General features: G+C 38.3%; 2 pseudogenes; both read left to right on the forward strand.

The window, feature by feature from the left end:
- The first annotated feature begins 1,417 nt into the window (after positions 1 to 1,417).
- On the forward strand, positions 1,418 to 2,391 carry LOC129560397 (olfactory receptor 10AG1-like; annotated as a pseudogene).
- Positions 2,392 to 11,320: 8,929 nt separating this feature from the next.
- On the forward strand, positions 11,321 to 12,255 carry LOC129560476 (olfactory receptor 10AG1-like; annotated as a pseudogene).
- The last annotated feature ends 5,918 nt before the right edge of the window (positions 12,256 to 18,173 follow it).

Consider the following 18,173-nt stretch of genomic DNA (forward strand, 5'->3'; position numbering starts at 1 on the left):
ATATGTACCAAAGCGTTCTTATCCATTCATCTGCAGATGGACATCAAGGTTGCTTCCATGTCCTGGCTATTATAAACAGTGCTGCAATGAACATTGGAGTACATGTGTCTCTTTTAGTTCTGGTTTCCTCGGTGTGTATGCCCAGGAGTGCGATTGCTGGATCATATGGCAGTTCTATTTCAAGGTTTTTGAGGAATCTCCACACTGTTCTCCATAGTGGCTGTACTAGTTTGCATCCCCACCAACAGTGTAAGAGGTTTCCTTTCTCTCCACATCCTCTCCAGCATTTATTGCATGTGGACTTTGGATAGCAGCCATTCTGACTGGTGTGAAATGGTATCTCATTGTGGTTTTGATTTGCATTTCTCTGATTATGAGGGATGTTGAGCATTTTTTCATGTGTTTGTTATCCATCTTTATGTCTTCTTTGGAGAAATGTCTGTTTAGTTCTTTGGCCCATTTTTTGATTGGGTCACTTAGTTTTCTGGAATTGAAATGCAGGAGCTGCTTGTATATTTTGGAGATTAATCCTTTATCAGTTGCTTCATTTGCTATTATTTTCTCCCATTCTGCAGGCTGTCTTTTCAACTTGCTTAGAGTTTCCTTTGCTGTGCAGAAGCTTTTGATTTTAATTAGGTCCCATTTGTTTATTTTTGCTTTTATTTCCAATATTCTGGGAGGTGGGTCATGGAGGATCCTGCTGTGATTTATGTCGGAGAGTGTTTTGCCTATGTTCTCCTCTAGGAGTTTTATAGTTTCTGGTCTTACATTTAGATCTTTAATCCATTTTGAGTTTATTTTGGTGTATGGTGTTAGGAAGTGTTCTAGTTTCATTCTTTTACAAGTGGCTGACCAGTTTTCCCAGCACCACTTGTTAAAGAGACTGTCTTTTCTCCATTTTATATTCTTGTCTCCTTTGTCAAAGATAAGGTGTCCATAGGTGCATGGATTTATCTCTATAATTTAAAAATTAACTATAGGTATCCCTAAAACTATTTCATATTGCTTAAGACATTTAAAAGAGCAAAAAAAATTAATTTTGAATTGATAATGAAAAACAGAATCGAGAGGTGAAAAGAATAACACATCGAATGCAAATATCAAGTTATTTCACAAAGGAACTTAAGTTCAGAATTTGTATTTTTGAGTGTTCAGACGAATAGCAAAACTACAATCACGTATCTTCAGAACTAAATAAATATTGTATACAGCAGAAAAAGAAAGATTAAAGTTTTTTTAAATTTACAGATAGATTTAATAATGATGAAAAATGTACTTTATCACACATTTAGAGCACCTGGTGTTGTAGGTTTCGTTTCTATAAGAAATTGAAAAATAGAAAGTTGCAACATCCTCTTTTATAAATAAGAAAACAAGAGCTAATGAAAGTGAAATAATAGTACCTCTGATTGAATCATTCCCACAGATGAAATATGAAGAAATGGAAGCAGAAGACAACGTATCCACAATTATACAACTTGTACTCCTGGGGTTTTCTGAACTTCCAAGCTCCAAGGGCTGTTCTTTGGGGTGTTCTCCATCATTTACATCATTATCTTAACTGGAAATAGTCTCATAATAATACTAACTAGGCTTGACCCTGCACTGCACAAACCCTTGTATTTCTTCCTGGCAAACTTTTCCTCCTTGGAAATCTGTGACGTGTCCGTCACTCTCCCTAGGATTCTGGTGAACCTTTGGACTCAGGGCAGAAGCATTTCTGTGCTGGACTGTGCTGCCCAAATGTGCTTCTTCCTCATTCTCGGAGCCACTGAGTGCTTCCTCCTGGCGGTGATGGCCTATGACCGCTGTGTGGCCGTCTGTGACCCTCTGCACTACCCCCTGGTCAAGACCCCAAAGGTGTGCTGCCAGCTGGCTGTGGGCTCCTGGGTTAGTGGAATCCCAGTGCAGATGGGGCAAATGTGCCAGATCTTCTCTCTGCGTTTCTGTCATTCAAAGGCGATTAGCCACTTCTCCTGTGACATCCCCCCATTCTGAAGCTGGCCTGCGGGGACCCTTTTGCACACGAGCTCTCAGTCTATGCAGGAGCTCTGTTGTTTGTTGCTGTACCTTTTATCTTGATCCTTGCCTCTTACAGCAAAATCATTTCCACTATTCTGAGATTGCCAACAGCCAGAGGAAGAGCCAAAGCCTTCTCCATGTGTTCTTCTCACCTATTGGTTGTGCTTTTATTCTTTGGATCTGCTACTATTACCTACTTAAGGACCTAGTCCAGTCATTCTGCAGGAAGTGACAGACTCCTGTCTCTGTTCTACACCATAGTGACTCCGATGTTCAATCCCATGATACACAGCCTTCAGAACAAGGATGTGATTGCAGCACTGAGAAAATTATTACTTAAAATATAGCACGATGAGTTTATTTTAAAATGCTTTATCAGAGAATCATTATAAATCTCTACATTCTTCTGTTAAGAAGTTAACTACTTCTAGCTTATAATGCACTTTCAGATACTTTTAAATAATAAACCCAAATTTATTGTGCTTATATATATATATATACACTAGCAAATTAATCTATCTTCAATACTCTATGTCTAAAAATAATCTTGGTTTATGAATAAAAGTATTATGTGCATTGTTTCAGAGGATGAGATGGTTGGATGGCATCACCGACTCAATGGACATGTATTTGAGCAAACTCTGGGATAGTGACGGACAGGGAAGCCAGGCATGCTGCAATCCATGGATCACAAAGAGTCAGACATGACTTAGCCACTGAACAACAACAACAGAATTCAGTCTGCTGAGATTTTTGGCTCAAATATACTGCAGATATACAAGATGATTTACCTATTTAATTGCTTACTTATCCACACCTGTACTTGTTGGCTTTCCTTGATTCTATGGCACAGTAACTGCTCAGTAGCAGTTAAATAATGTGTGACAGAGGGATTGAATGGATGAATGGAGAAATAAACACTGCTATGGCTTACCTCAGACTGATGCCAAAAAATCTAGAGATTTCAGAGAACCACTAAACATTGGGACCATAGTTATTTAACCCACTATACCCTCATGTGGAATGACTCCAATCAGAATACCAAAAGAAAGGCTTTCATGCTCTGAGTTCTAAATCAGAGCTAAACCTCCAGTAATATTCAAATGAAATATCAGTAAACATGTATACCATTGTGAACTCAGTGTTTATTAACAAGGGTGGGATTATACCGTTACAAAATTCCTTGTGATTTTTATATTTCTTCCTTTTATTTCTCTAAGCCTTGTCTTCCCAAACTTTTAATTCACATGAGGCAGCCCCTAGAAATTATTTCTTGACATTTAATTGTTTTTTTGTTTTCTATCCATTACCAGGTAATATATTTTAAATTGACAGGAAAGAAATTTATGATATGGTTCATAAAAACATTGGACTTTAGCTATACTTTTTTGAAAAACTAGACAAAGATTGCCATCTTGGGCTCCATTAATCTCTTGAAGCAAAGACCAAACATTATTCTCTTGTATCTTGTTTTTACAGATTTTAAAATTACACCTGCTTTCTGGGTAGCAGCATTTCTTCACCTCTGGCCACCTGATTGGTCTACCCAGTATATGACTTGATGAGTCATTTAGTGAGATTAGATTCTCTGTTATGTTAAAACAATGGCTTCAAAATATATACCACCAAAAATGTATGTTTAATTAGACAAAAATCATGCACATTCCTGTATGGATTCATTTTGGTTGAATGTTGTTATATGTTGAAGATTGCTTTTTCACAAGGGACATTTATACATTGTATTTTAGCAATAGTAATAGTTTTGGCATAACCCCCCTCTAAAGACAATACTTTGGGAAACTAAGCTTAATTACCCATAAAAAGGTAATAACAATTATAATTTACAAAAGCCCATTTCAATAAAAATTTATGACATATGGAAATGTGTGTCCTTAGAAGAGACATAAAAGTTTTAAATATCATATCTTTAAGCTGTAAAATTGCATGTGGCCTTTGTTGTGTGTGCTTAGTCTCTCAGTCATGTCCAACTCTTTGCAACCCTTTGGACTGTAGCCTGCCAGGCTCCTCTGGATTTTTTTGGCAAGAATACTTGAGTGGGTTGCCATTTTGCTCCTCAAGGAGATCTTCCTGACCTAGGAATCAAACCTGTGTCTCTTGCATTACAGATGGATTCTTTAGCTGCTGAGCCATGAACCACAATTCCTAAAACCTTCTATCTGCTGATTGTCTCGATATATTACTCCCTTCAATGGGTATAGTGAATTTCAGTAATAAGAACTAAAATTGTAGTAAATGTATTCAAATTTCTCTTTAGACACCTTACGCTCTCTCTCTCTCTCTTTGGAAGAGGATCATGCTAAATAAGATTGTCAGGAAAGACTCACTCTTAAATAAGGGGAAAAAAGTACTTTTCAGACTAAAACAGGGAATAAGTCTCTGCATAATTACCATTCTTATTATATTATATATATATTTATATATGTAACAATTCTATAAATACTACAGGTCATCATGCATAAGAATGTTACAACAGTTATTATTATTATATAAAATGTATATTATATATAAATTTGACTATTTTGACATTATGGTGAGTTTGCATCTAGCTATAAGACCCATTCTAAGAGGATACCACTCACATAGTAAGTCTGCTGAAACCACTTTCCTGTTCATGTTGGATGGCTTTCTCTTTTTTCACTATTGTGAAAAAAGAATTGAATATTTGACAGGTTGCCTTGACTGTCATAAATTATTGCTTAACTTTTATCCACTAAGTTTAGTGAATCCCATTTAATGATTTTTTTCTGAAATCTAGTGTGTCTTCAACAGTAAAAATAGAAATAATGCAATTAATGAATATGAAAGTGTGAAAAAGTGTTAGTCACTCAGTCATGTCCGACTCTATGACCACAGGGATTGTAGTCCAAGAGGCTCCTCCGTCCATAGAATTCTTCAGGCAGGAATAATGGAGTGGGTAGACTTCCCTTCTCCAGGGGGTCTTCCTGACCCAGGGATTGGACCTGGGTCTCCTGCATTGCAGGCAGATTCTTTACTGTCTGAACCACCAGGAAAGCTAAGCAACAACTAACAAATGTACAAAATTCTTAAATAGATATTTTACTAAAGCAAATAAACAGAAATCACATAAAAGATGCTCATCACCATTAGCCATTATGAAATGCAAATTAAAACCAAGATAATATTATGCTAAACATAATTTATGTTTTTATGTATTTTAATGGCTAGAATTAAAATAAATTAAAATAAATCACAAAGTAATAACTAAACATTGTTATTTTATATAAATATATTACCTTTGAAGAGGGATAGCTTTCCATGCATTGGCATGATTTTCTAAAATATGCTTTTTTCAAATTTCCTTTAATCTTTGTACAGGTGTAAATGTATTCCTGCTTCCTATAGTTAAGTCTAATATTCTCTTCCATTGTATTTTGTGAGTGTGTGTGTGTGTTTAAGGGGTGATAGAGAAAAATTGTTCTGTTACATTGTAACCACAGCTGAGAATCCTCACAATTAATCTGAGAACACCCTTTACTGGGAAGTCTATACAGTAACTACTTAGAATTTCAGGTTGTTCCAAGTGAGGGCAGTTAGTGATAGAAATAGGGAGTCTTAGCCAGTCACATGGCAAGACAGCTAGAAGTATTTCCATCCTGTCTCCCTACTTGGAGTCATCTTGCAACTAAATTTGAGATGAGGGACTATTCCTGGAAACTCTGCAAGCTGTTTCCAGCTTGTACATCAAAAAAGGAATTAGTGATTGATTCTCCTGATCACCAGCTCCCTTTCTGTAGTCTGGGAAGTTAAGAGGCAGACCTGGCTACTCTGTGATTGTGTAGATAAGATTCAGGCTGAAGATGGCATAACTGCCCCCAACATCCCTGGATTTCCTACTTCTGAATTTTTTCCTACTTCAGAAAAATGTTATCTTCAATTTGAAACATTGTATAATTCCATCCTTTTTAAGAACACCTTTATTTCACATCACAAGTAATATGTAATCATAAACTTCTGATTTTACATTGTGTATATTTTTTAATGATTACAAAATACCATAAGAGAGGTAGAGAATTTTGAGGAGTGGTATGAGCAGACATGATTTTTGTTGTTGTAATAAAGTCCTTGAGTGGCAGGGAGAATAGTTTAGTTCAATTAGGAGGTAACCTGGGGAAGGAGCTGATCCCAAGAGTAAATATTTCCTATTTAAAGAACTCTACATGTTAAAACTCTGCTTATTTAACTTCTATGCAGAGTACATCATGAGGAACGCTGGGCTGGAAGAAGCACAAGCTGGAATCAAGACTGCTGGGAGAAATATCAATAACCTCAGATATGCAGATGACACCACCCTTATGGCAGAAAGTGAAGAGGAACTAAAAAGCCTCTTGATGAAAGTGAAAGAGGAGAGTGAAAAGTTTGGCTTGAAGCTCAACATTCAGAAAACAAAGATCATGGCATCTGGTCCCATCACTTCATGGGAAATAAATGGAGACACAGTGGAAACAGTGTCAGACTTTATTTTTCTGGGCTCCAAAATCACTGCAGATGGTGATTGCAGCCATAAAATTAGAAGACTCTTACTCCTTGGAAGGAAACTTATGGCCAACCTAGATAGCATATTAAAAAGCAGAGACATTACTTTGCCAACAAAAGTCCGTCTAGTCAAGGCTATGGTTTTTCCAGTGGTCATGTATGGATGTGAGAGTTGGACTGTGAAGAAAGCTGATCGCCGAAGAATTGATGCTTTTGAACTGTGGTGCTGGAGAAGACTCTTGAGAGTCCCTTGTACCGCAAGGAGATCCAACCAGTCCTTTCTAAAGGAGATCAATCCTGGATGTTCATTGGAAGGACTGATGCTAAAGCTGAAACTCCAATACTTTGGCCACCTCATGCGATGAGTTGACTCATTGGAAAAGACTCTGATGCTGGGAGGGATTGGGGGCGGGAGGAGAAGGGGACGACAGAGAATGAGATGGCTGGATGGCATCACCAACTCGATGGACATGAGTTTGAGTGAACTCCTGGAGTTGGTGATGGACAGGGAGGCCTGGCGTGCTGTGATTCATGGGGTCGCAAAGAGCCGGACACGACTGAACGACTGAACTGAACTGAACATGTTAAAACAATAGAACATATGTTAGATGACAATTGACCTCTGTTTTAAATAAATTTGAATATCTAACTATGAGGGAAAAACTCTCATTTTCTGTCTTTTCACTCTGTAAAGGTAAGCTTTATATTTGATATCAGTTTAAACAGGTAGGCATGAACCATTTTTGTCCAGTTGCAAATTATTTTTATATATATCTGTATATAATTAGCATCAGAAAGACAACACTTCTTTTGGAAAACTTAAGAAAGAAATTGTTGCATGTAATTGTTGTTGTTTGACTTCAAACCCTGATTCACACAGCTTTTTACTTTTCTGATTCTCATCATTATATTGTCAAATGAGAAATTACAGAGTATTCTGTAACACAATGGTCCAATATATCAGATTACTGACATCGTCATCATCATCATTATCATGTTAACTGTGAGTTTTTATTAATTGATTCCTATCTGTTATACCTCTTTTAAACAGTTTATGTATTCAAGCTCTTAAAATTTTAATTGTATATTACTAAGGAGTAAGATAAGAGAATGGACTTTATTACAATGAGTTTGCATCCTGCTAACACCAAGGGAATCATTTCCTAGTTAAAATTATGTTCTACGGTTAATGAATCTGAAAGTATTAAAAATATATTGGCATGTTTTCTTTTTGTCTTTAGAGAATTCTCCTTAAAAAAAAATGTTTCTGTACTTCATTCATCAATTTTAGATTTTATTTCCTGTCTTCAATTTGATTTTATAAACTTGCTGTCAATAGTAATAAATGAATTATGACATACCACCTACACTTAATATCAGAACCCCCACAGCAAAGGAAATCATTATTTTATTGGAAATATAAAAAGTTGAATAATTTGATTAAAAGAAAGTTGCTACATATAGCTGAATTACATTTTTTTTCCTTTCTGAATAATATAATAGAAGGACCCAATAGTTTCTACAAGTCACTGAAACCAGAACATATGTGGCATAATTTGAGGACAATTTTTGATGAGATAGAGTTCAGAAGTGTGGTCCCTAGTGATTCAGATGGCACAGAGTCTGCCTGCAATGCAGGAGACCCAGTTCGATCCCTGGGTCAGGAAGATCCCTGCGAATGCAAATGGCAACCCACACCAGGATTCTTGCCTGGAAAACCCCTTGGACGGAGGAGCCTGGCAGGGCGGTCCACGGGATGGCAAAATAGTCGGACATGACTGGGCGACTAACACTGAAAATTGTGAAGATAAGTCCAATTTGATAGAATTTGAAAAATTATAGTATTTCTTACTTTGAAAATGATGGCTTTACACTGATAATTCCACCTAACAGTCATAAAATGTGGTTCCATTTGACAAATAAAAATTGAGGCAAAACAAGATTTCACTACAGCTTTGCTATCAAGTTCTGTTGTTCTTTCTTTTCCTGGCAATATTTTATTTCAGTATGCATTTCAAATGCATTCCTCTGCTTGAACAGTAGGAATAATTGAGAGAGGGGAACAATAAGAATTGTGAGAAGACCTTACATAAAGAGCAGATACAATAAAAAGAATAATGCAGATAACAGTTTCTGAAGGCAACGGTTGGCTCATTAAATGTAGGTGGATGATACAAGCTAGTTGAAACAAAAAGTGCTATTCATTCCACAAGACAATTTTAATCAGCATCCCAGTACTCTTATCTACATTGAATTAGGCAAGTGAATGAAACACGGTTAAAGTGTCAGGATGAGGGAGTAAAAACATCCATGGCTGTCTAGACTTACACAGATGAAACTGTTTCTTAGTAACATTACCTGTCAGTCACTTGTTTCTGATCATTTTTAACCACACAGTTATAGCATTTTTATATTTCTTAAAATAGCATTTTCTCTGGGAGAATTGTATAATAATGAGGCAAGGTTCAAATACCTTCAGTTCCTTAGTATGTATATAGTCTGGAACAGTGTAGATGGAAAAAGAAATTTCTACTTAACTTTCCTTTTCTAAGTTACAGTATTCCTCAAGACTCTCAAGTTCTGTATGGACTATTGCTTTTGCCTCATGTATCTCTACATTTTTGTAGCTGAATCTTGACCACTGTCCTCACTTATTATCCTTTTAGAATATGGATATAGGTGTGTTTCCTTTGCAGGGATTTACTGGCTTTCAAATTAATTAACACATAGTATGCAAGTTACACACAACATACTGAAAACAATGAAATAATTTGCTACTGTGGAAGAGTGAGTAGAAAGAGTATAATTTCTAACAGTGACTCTTGAGGGTCCCTGGGACAGCAAGGATGTCAAACTAGTCAATTCTAGAGGAATTAACTCTGAATATTCATTGAAAGGACTGATGCTGAAGCTCCAATACTTTGGCCGTCTGATGCAAAGATACAACTCATTGGAAAAGACCCTGATGCTGGGAAAGATTGAGGGCAAGAGGAGAAGGGGGTGACAGAGGATGAGATGGTTGGATGGCATCACTGACTCAATGGACATGAGTTTGAGCAAACTCAGGGAGCTAATAAAGGACAGGGAAGCCTGGAGTGCTGCAGTTCATGGATTGTGAAGACACGGACTTAGCCACTGAATAATAGCCACTCTCCAACACACACACCACTGAAGGCATGGTTGAACTCTAGCAGGAGAGAAGGGGAGAGAAGGTCTGAATGTGGGGTAGGAACCTTTGTTTATACTTTAGGGACTATTCTAAAAAAATAACAATCAAATTGATTCACTTTTAATTTATTCAAGCAGTTAGTGTATCAAGTTTTGTGGAAGAGATATGCTAAGCCTTGTACAAAAAATGTATCAGTTCAGTTCAGTTCAGCCACTCAGTCGTGTCTGACTCTCCGCGACCCCATGAATCACAGCACGCCAGGCCTCCCTGTCTATCACCAACTCCCGGAGTTCACTCAAACTCGTGTCCACAGAGTCGGTGATGCCATCCAGCCATCTCATTCTCGGTCGTCCCCTTCTCCTCCCGCCCCCAACCTTTCCCAGCATCAGAGTCTTTTCCAGTGAGTCAGCTCATCGCATGAGGTGGCCAAAGTATTGCAGTTTCAGCTTTAGCATCAGTCCCTCCAATGAACACCCAGGATTGATCTCCTTTAGAATGGACTGGTTGGATGTATAGAATATCCAAATAAATTTATAGTCTAATTAAAGCAATAAGAAAAGTATAACATAAAGATGGGCAATCTCAGCTCAATACATTCTCATCCCTGAATGAACAGACACAAACAACAAAAATAAAAAGAATGAATGTATTAAATGGTTAGCAGAACAATAGCAATTATAGAGAAAGGGCATAATTTAGGAAGGTTTCAGAGGTGAGTTGGGCTGCTGTCTCTTAAAATAAGTGTGTGAGGGGTGAACATTCTTGTTAGAATTGCTCTCTTGAACAGAAGTGATAGATGAACATGCCTCTTACCTCTAGAGTTCCTGAACAGGAAGATGCGTTTAGTTCCTTTTCTTCTGACTGAAAAATCTGAATATAAATTATGACTGCTGTTTTTATAGACCCCCCTACATTGAAATGCATCATTTTAAATATTATTACATAATATTTATCATCCCATAATACTGATTGGTCAACATGTTAATTTTGTTTTCAGATAAAATGGCCTGAAATATGCAAATGTCTAAAATAAAAAGCAGCAGGTAAACCATCACTTTTAAAATTAACTACATGTCAATGTTTGGCAGAAACCAACAAAATTCTGTAAAGCTATTATACTTCAATTAAAAAATTAAGAAATTTAAAAAATTAACTGTTGTTACCCTTAAAAATTTCTTAGGTGGCTTACAAATAATCGTGCAATCAAATTACTTTCACATTGATAATGATTAAAAACAGAATTGAGAGGTGAGGAGCAAAACAGATCAGCCAGAATAAGGAAATGACTGATAGAACTGAATACAAATTTGTATTTTGCACTTTTTCTTGTTTAACTGAAGACACACACTTAACATTATAAACACATGAACTTAGATATAAAAAATATATGATAACCCATGACAGATAAAAGAGACTGAAGAGATTTATTTTCTTAAAAATATATTTAATATTAATGAAAAATATATTTCACTACACTTTCACAGGTCTTATCAGTAATAGGTTTTTGTTTATAGGGAACTGGGAAAATAAGAGGACATGGCATCCTGTTTATACATAAGGAAACAAAAGTCAAAAAGTGAGATAATGGTATTTTTGATTGAATCATTCCCAAAGATGAAATATGAAGAGATGGAAGCAGAAGACAACATATCCACAATTATACAACTTGTACTCCTGGGGTTTTCTGAACTTCCAAACCTCTAAGGGCTATTCTTTGGGGTGTTCTCCATCATTTACAGCATTATCTTTATTGGAAACAGTCTAACAATAATGATAACCACGCTTGACCCTGCACTGCACAAACCCATGTATTTCTTCCTGGCAAACTTTTCCTCCTTGGAAATCTGTGACGTGTCCGTCAGTCTCTCGATTCTGGTGAATGTTTGGACTCAGGACAGGAGCATTTCTGTGCTGGACTGTGCTGCCCAAATGTGCTTCTTCCTTCTCTTCTTTGCCACTGAGTGCTTCCTCCTGGCGGTGATGGCCTATGACCGCTGTGTGGCCGTCTGTGACCCTCTGCACTACCCCCTGGTTGTGACCCCAAAGGTGTGCCGCCAGCTGGCTGTGGGCTCCTGGGTCAGTGTGATCCCAGTGCAGATGGGGCAAACGTGCCAGATCTTCTCTCTGCGTCTCTGTCATTCAAAGGCGATTAGCCACTTCTCCTGTGACATCCCCCCATTCGGAAGCTGGCCTGCGGGGACCCTTTTGCACACGAGCTCTCAGTCTATGCAGTAGTTTTGCTGGTTGCTGCAGTCTTTTATAGTAATACTTGCCTCTTACAGTAAAATCGTCTGCACTGTTCTGAGGTTGCTAGAGCCAGAAGAGCCAAAGCCTTCTCCACGTGTTCTTCTCACCTGTTGGTTGTACTTTTATTCTTTGGATCTGCTACTATTACCTACTTAAGGCCCAAATCCAGTCATTCTGCAGGAACTGACAGACTCCTGTCTCTGTTCTACACCATAGTGACTCCGATGTTCAATCCCAAGATATACAGCTTTCGGAACAAGGATGTGATTGCAGCATTGAGAAAATTATTATGAAAAGAGTAGTTTATTTTAAAATGCTTTAAATACTGGCCACAGACTTATTAGAGAAAATTTTAAAGATCTCTACATTTCCCAGTTAACCACTTCTTTTTATACTATATTTTTCAGTTCAGTTTAGTTGCTCAGTCATGTCTGACTCTTTGTGACCCCATGGATGGCAGCATTCCAGGCCTCCCTATCCATCACCAACTCCTGGAGCCTACTTAAACTCATGAAAATTGAGTCAATGATGTCATCCAACCATCTCATCCTCTGTCGTCCCCTTCTCCTCCCGTCTTCAATCTTTCCCAGCATCAGGGTCTTTTCAAACGAGTCGGCTCTTTGCATCAGGTGGCCAAAGTGTTGGAGTTTCAGCTTCAGCATCAGTCCTTCCAATGTATACCCAGGACTGATCTCCTTTAGGATGGAGTGGTAGGATCTCCTTGGAGTCCAAGGGACTCTTAGGAGTCTTCTCCAGCACCACGCAGATCAGCCATAATTATTCCTGTATTCCCTCCCTCCCCAGCCTCCCTCCCCTCCCTCAAGGTCATCACCTGAGGCTGGGCGCCCTGTGCTGCACAGCAACTTCCCACCAGCCATCCATCTCACGCCTGATTGTGTATGTGTGTTGATGCTACTTTCTCCATTCATCTCACTCTCTCCCTCCCCGCTGTGTAAGTCCATTCCCTACATCTGTGTCTCCACTCCCTTCCTGCAAATAGGCTCATCAGTATCATTTTTCTAGATTCCATACACATGCATTACTTATTAAAGAAGCTTTTACAAAATCGTGCAACACTGCTGTCCCAGGAGTTTGATCGCTGGTTTTTAATCTTATCTTTACCAGAGGTAGAGCAAGTCATTTAGCTACTATTTTTTCCTTTTATTCTTTTAAAGAACAAAATTAAAATAAGTATGAAGCTTACTTAAAAGAACATGGCTAGCCATACCATCCCACCAGAAGTGTTGCTGTGTGAAATAAATAAATGTATTTGTTACACAGACTTGAATATGATTCTAAAGAAGAAAAATACACATTCATGTTTCACAGTGTTTGGTGGTGGTACATAGTACCTTTTTAGTGGTTTTTCAGCTGGTGCAGAAACTCTTTGTGGTAGAAATGCAGGTTTTGGTATTTTAATGTGTGTGTTATGACTGAGCACTTCGATGTTTAAACAGTGCTTTCCTCTGCTGTGTATGTATTCAACACAACTTCATCTGATATATGAACTTCTGTGAATAGAATCAGCTGCGACTACAGACACATTTCATTAGTACTTTGCAAGAATTTAATATATTCATGGTATCAATGCAAGAGCAGTTAAAGAGGTCTTATTTTAAAGAAAAGAATTGCATGTTTCTGTAGGTGTGGATTTCATAATTATAAATCCTATAGCTAGATATTTGACAGTATTTTTGCACAAATATCTACTATTAAAGAAAAGTGTTTCATTTTGTCATCCAGTTTGTTGCTACTCCTATATGATTTTAACATTAAAAAGCATTGTTGAACATGCAGGCTTTGCAGATTTTATTTACAATTTGGCTTACAAAGAATATGACCCCATCATCATTATTTGAAATAATGGTAAAACCAAAGTTGGGAAAACTATTGCCACAGCTTATGATTCAATTCAATTCAGTTCAGTCGCTCAGTTGTGTCTGACTCTTTGTGACATATGGACTGCAGCACGCCAGACTTCTCTGTCCATCACCAACTCCCGGAGCTTACTCAAACGCATGTCCGTGTTCTGTCATCCCCTTCTCCTCTTGCCTTAAATCTTTCCCAGCATGAGGGTCTTTCCAAATGAGTCAGCTCTTATCATCAGGTGGCCAAAGTATTGGAGTTTCAGCTTTAGCATCAGTCCTTCCAATGAACACCCAGGACTGATCTCCTTTAGGATTCACTGGTTTGACCTCCTTGCAGTCCAAGGGACTGTCAAGAGTCTTCTCCAACATCACAGTTCAAAAGCATCAATTCTTTGAGGCTCAGCTTTCTTTATAGTCCATCTCTCACATCCATACATGACCTTGGAAAAACCATAGCTTTGACTAGATGGACCTTTGTCGGCAAAGTAATGTCTCTGCTTTTAAATATGCCGTCTAGGTTGGTCATAGCTTTTCTTCCAAGGAGCAAGCACCTTTTAATTTCATGGCTGCAGTCACCATCTTCAGTGATTTTGGAGCCCCTCAAAATAAAGTCTGTCACTGTTTCCATTGTTTCCCCATCTATTTGCCAAGAAGTGATGGGACTGGATACCATGATCTTATTTTTCTAAATGTTAAGCTTTAAGCCAGCTTTTTCGCTCTCCTCTTTAGGACAACTTTTTCACTCTCCTCTTTCATTTTCATCAAGAGGCCCTTCAGTTCTTCTTTTCTTTCTGCCATAAGAGTGGTGTCATCTGGGATTATTGGCATTTCTCCTGGCAATCTTGATTCCAGCTTTTGCTTCATCCAGGCCAGCATTTCTCATGATGTACTCTATATATAAGTTAAATAAGCACTATAACAGTATACAGCCTTGTCATACTCCTTTCCCAATTTGGAACCAGTCTGTTGTTCCAGGCCCAGTTCTAACTGTTGCTTTTTGTCCTGCATACAGGTTTCTCGGGAGGCAGGTCAGGTGGTCTGGTATTCCCATCTCTTTAGGAATGTTCCACAGTGCGTTTTGATCTACACAGTCAAAGGCTTTGGCATAGTCAATAAAGCAGAAGTTGATTTTTTCTGAAACTGCTTGCTTTTTCAATGATCTTGCTTTTTCAATGATCCAATGGATGTTTCCAATGTGATCTCTGGTTCCTCTGCCTTTTCTAAATCAGTTTGAACACCTGGAGGCTTATGGCTTACTGCTGAAGCCTGGGCTTGGAGAATTTTGAAGATTACTTTGCTAGCATGTGAGATGAGTACAATTGTGCAGTAGTTGGAACATTCTTTGGCATTGCCTTTCTTTGGCATTGGAATTAGAACTAACCTTTTTCAGTCTTGTGAGCATTGCTGAGTTTTATTTGCTAGCATATTGAGTGCAGCACTTTCACAGCATCATCTTTTAGAATTTGAAATAGCTTAACTGGAATTCCATCACCTCCACTAGCTTTGTTTGTAGTGATGCTTCCTAAGGCCCACTTGACTTTGCATTCCAGGATGTCTGGCTCTAGGTGAGTGATCACACCATCATGGTTATCTAGGTCGTGAAGATCTTTTTTGTTTAGCTCTTCTGTGTATTCTCACCACCTTTTCTTGATATGCTCTGCTTCTGGTTAATAATACCTATATTGGTACTGACCTATAGCTATGTTTCAATCTATCTTTCCTTTGAATTTTCAGCCAATCATGATAATAAGTTCCTATGACTAAAATTTTATCATAAGATTAACTTAGTTAAATATTTATAAATAGCCTTTAAGAAAGAATGGGTTGTTCTCTAGTCTGGAAAGGATCACTTTATCGTAGTTGAAATATAGCACAATTTTAACAGTATTGTGCATGTATCATTCAGACAACTGTGACATAACAGACATGTTTTGTTTTAACATTAGATTTTACTGTCATCATCTGTGTGTCCCTGTCTGCAAACTGTATTGATTAGGTGTATGAGAGTGTCTGTGACAAACAAATGACTCAGGAACAACAAAGACCTCCTGCCAGCGTCTAACTGAGATTATTTCTCAACCCACAGGCTGACCATGGCAGTCTCGTTGTCAAAGGTAATTGATTGTTGAATAAGGATAAAAAGTCCTCTTTAGCCTGGTTCAGGGGAATGACCATGTATAATACCATAGAGATGTTTTCATTAATTGGTAACACTTAAAAATATATTCTATAATATTTTAAATTTGCATGCAAATTAAAATGCACTTTTTTGTTGTAAACTTTTTGAGAAGTCTGACACATCCACAGTTATGTTACCAAAAACATGATCAAAATACAGATCAGCTTGATAACTGTCCAAAATTTTCATTTTTTGTCTCTCTAGTTAATACCTTACCAATTTACTACCAGCTGACCAGTCCTCTGTCCATATGCCTTTCTCAAAATGTCATATAAATGGAATCATAAAGCTTTTAAGTCTGAATTTTCACTTTGCATAAAGCATTTAGCATATTGCTGCCTGCATCAATATAGTTTGTTTATTTATATTTCTCAGTAGTGTCTCACATTATGTAATAGACCAGAGTTGGTTTACTCATACCTTGGGTGAAGAACACGTGGCTGTTTCCAGAATTTCACTGTTATAGCTGCCCTGAATGTTTGGTAACAGATTTTTGTGTAAATACAATTTTTCATTTCTCTATGAAGTAGAACTTCTTGATAAATGTGTTTTGTAAGTGTGCAATTAACTTTATAATGAACCACCAACCTTCAGAGAAGCTGTCTCAATTTTCCATTCCTATGAGAAATGCACAGAAGTTCACTTGTTCTAAATCATCACCAGCATTAAGCATTATCTGTGCATTGTTTTTTGTTTTCATTAGACATTTTTTCAACTTTAATGTGTCTAGTGATATTTTATTTTTTAATTTTGATTTTCCTAATCAAACAGTAATTTCACACTGAGTTTTTCATAGTGTAATTTGTCATCTCTATATCTTCTTTGATGAATTATCTGTTCAAATTGTTTTCTAACATTTTACTTGTGCTATTGATTTCTTTATTACAGAGTTTTAAGATTTTTATATATTTATATGTAAATATAAAAAGTATATATGCAGTGTATATATATTCATATATATTTATATTCACTGACAGGCTTCCTTGGGAGCTCAGTGATAAAGAATCCACCTGCCAAGCAGGATATAAGGGTTCAGTCCTTGGGTGGGGAAGATCCCCTGGAGAAGGAAACGGCCATCCACTCCAGTATTCTCGCCTGGGAAATCCCACGGACAAAAGAACCTGGCAGGCTATTAGTCCATGAGGTTGCAAAAGAGTTAGACATGACTTAGGGACTAAATAACAACAACAATATTCACTGACAGATTACCAAATGAAAGCAAGCCATTATCCAAAAATTTTACTGGCAGAAATTAAGCTGATAGAACTGCTCAGCTGCACATGTATGCTGCGTTTCATGAAAAGAAACTTGTAACAAGGAGTCTGACTCCATATTTGATGTTTGACTGTGGACAGCTTTTAAAGCACACAGTTAAAACAGTTGAAATGGCCCAGGGTAAAATAAAAAGGGCTCCTCTAAGACTTAAGCTTATTATTCAAGAACCATTTGAAAGAGAAGGGGAATTTTTTTGTTTTTTTATTAATTAGGGCCAGAAAGCGCCTTCCTCTTCTCGCCTTCCCCGTCCTTCTGTACCCGCACCAGCCTCTGCAGTCCGACCCTGGGGAGCAGACTCTCCGGGCTGACACCAGCAGCTTGCGTCCGTGGGGCTGTGTAAAGAGAGAGGCCCCTGCGAGCCTGCGCAGACCTGTCCGCCCTCAGGCTCCCTGCACGCCCCCTCTTGGGGGCTGGCCTTGCACAGCCCCAGCTTCAGGCTGAGGATCATCTGGGAGAGAATGGCCGTAAGCTGGACCTCCTGTAGTTGGAGTGATGGGGGCCCCAGCAGCCCTGGCCTCCCCAGAAAGGCAGGAGGACCTTTGCTTTGCCTCTGGTCAGGCCGTCTGGGCTCAGAGAGTAAAATAGGCTGGTCCAGAGGCAGCGTGTTCGCAGTCCTGGGGTACAAGCTGCAGGGAACAGGGACGAAGGACTCATCCCCCCACCCACCCATCCACCCACCCGGCACCGAGGAGCCGCACAATGCCCTGGGGCCCTTGGTTTGGGTCTTTGCTTTGTCTTCCATCTTCATCCATCCGGTTTCTCCAGATCAAGTTGATTCAGGAAGCGGCGGGGCGGGGGGATTAGCTCCCAACATTTCTCCATTTTACAACCCAGTTAGACCGGTCCATAAAATGGAAATAATGAATGACACCATATGATTACAACCTTAACGCCGTAG

The sequence above is a fragment of the Moschus berezovskii genome, chromosome 16 (assembly GCF_049115385.1).
Source record: "Moschus berezovskii isolate FMDL1 chromosome 16, NW_MosBer_1.0, whole genome shotgun sequence".
NCBI lineage: Eukaryota > Metazoa > Chordata > Mammalia > Artiodactyla > Moschidae > Moschus > Moschus berezovskii.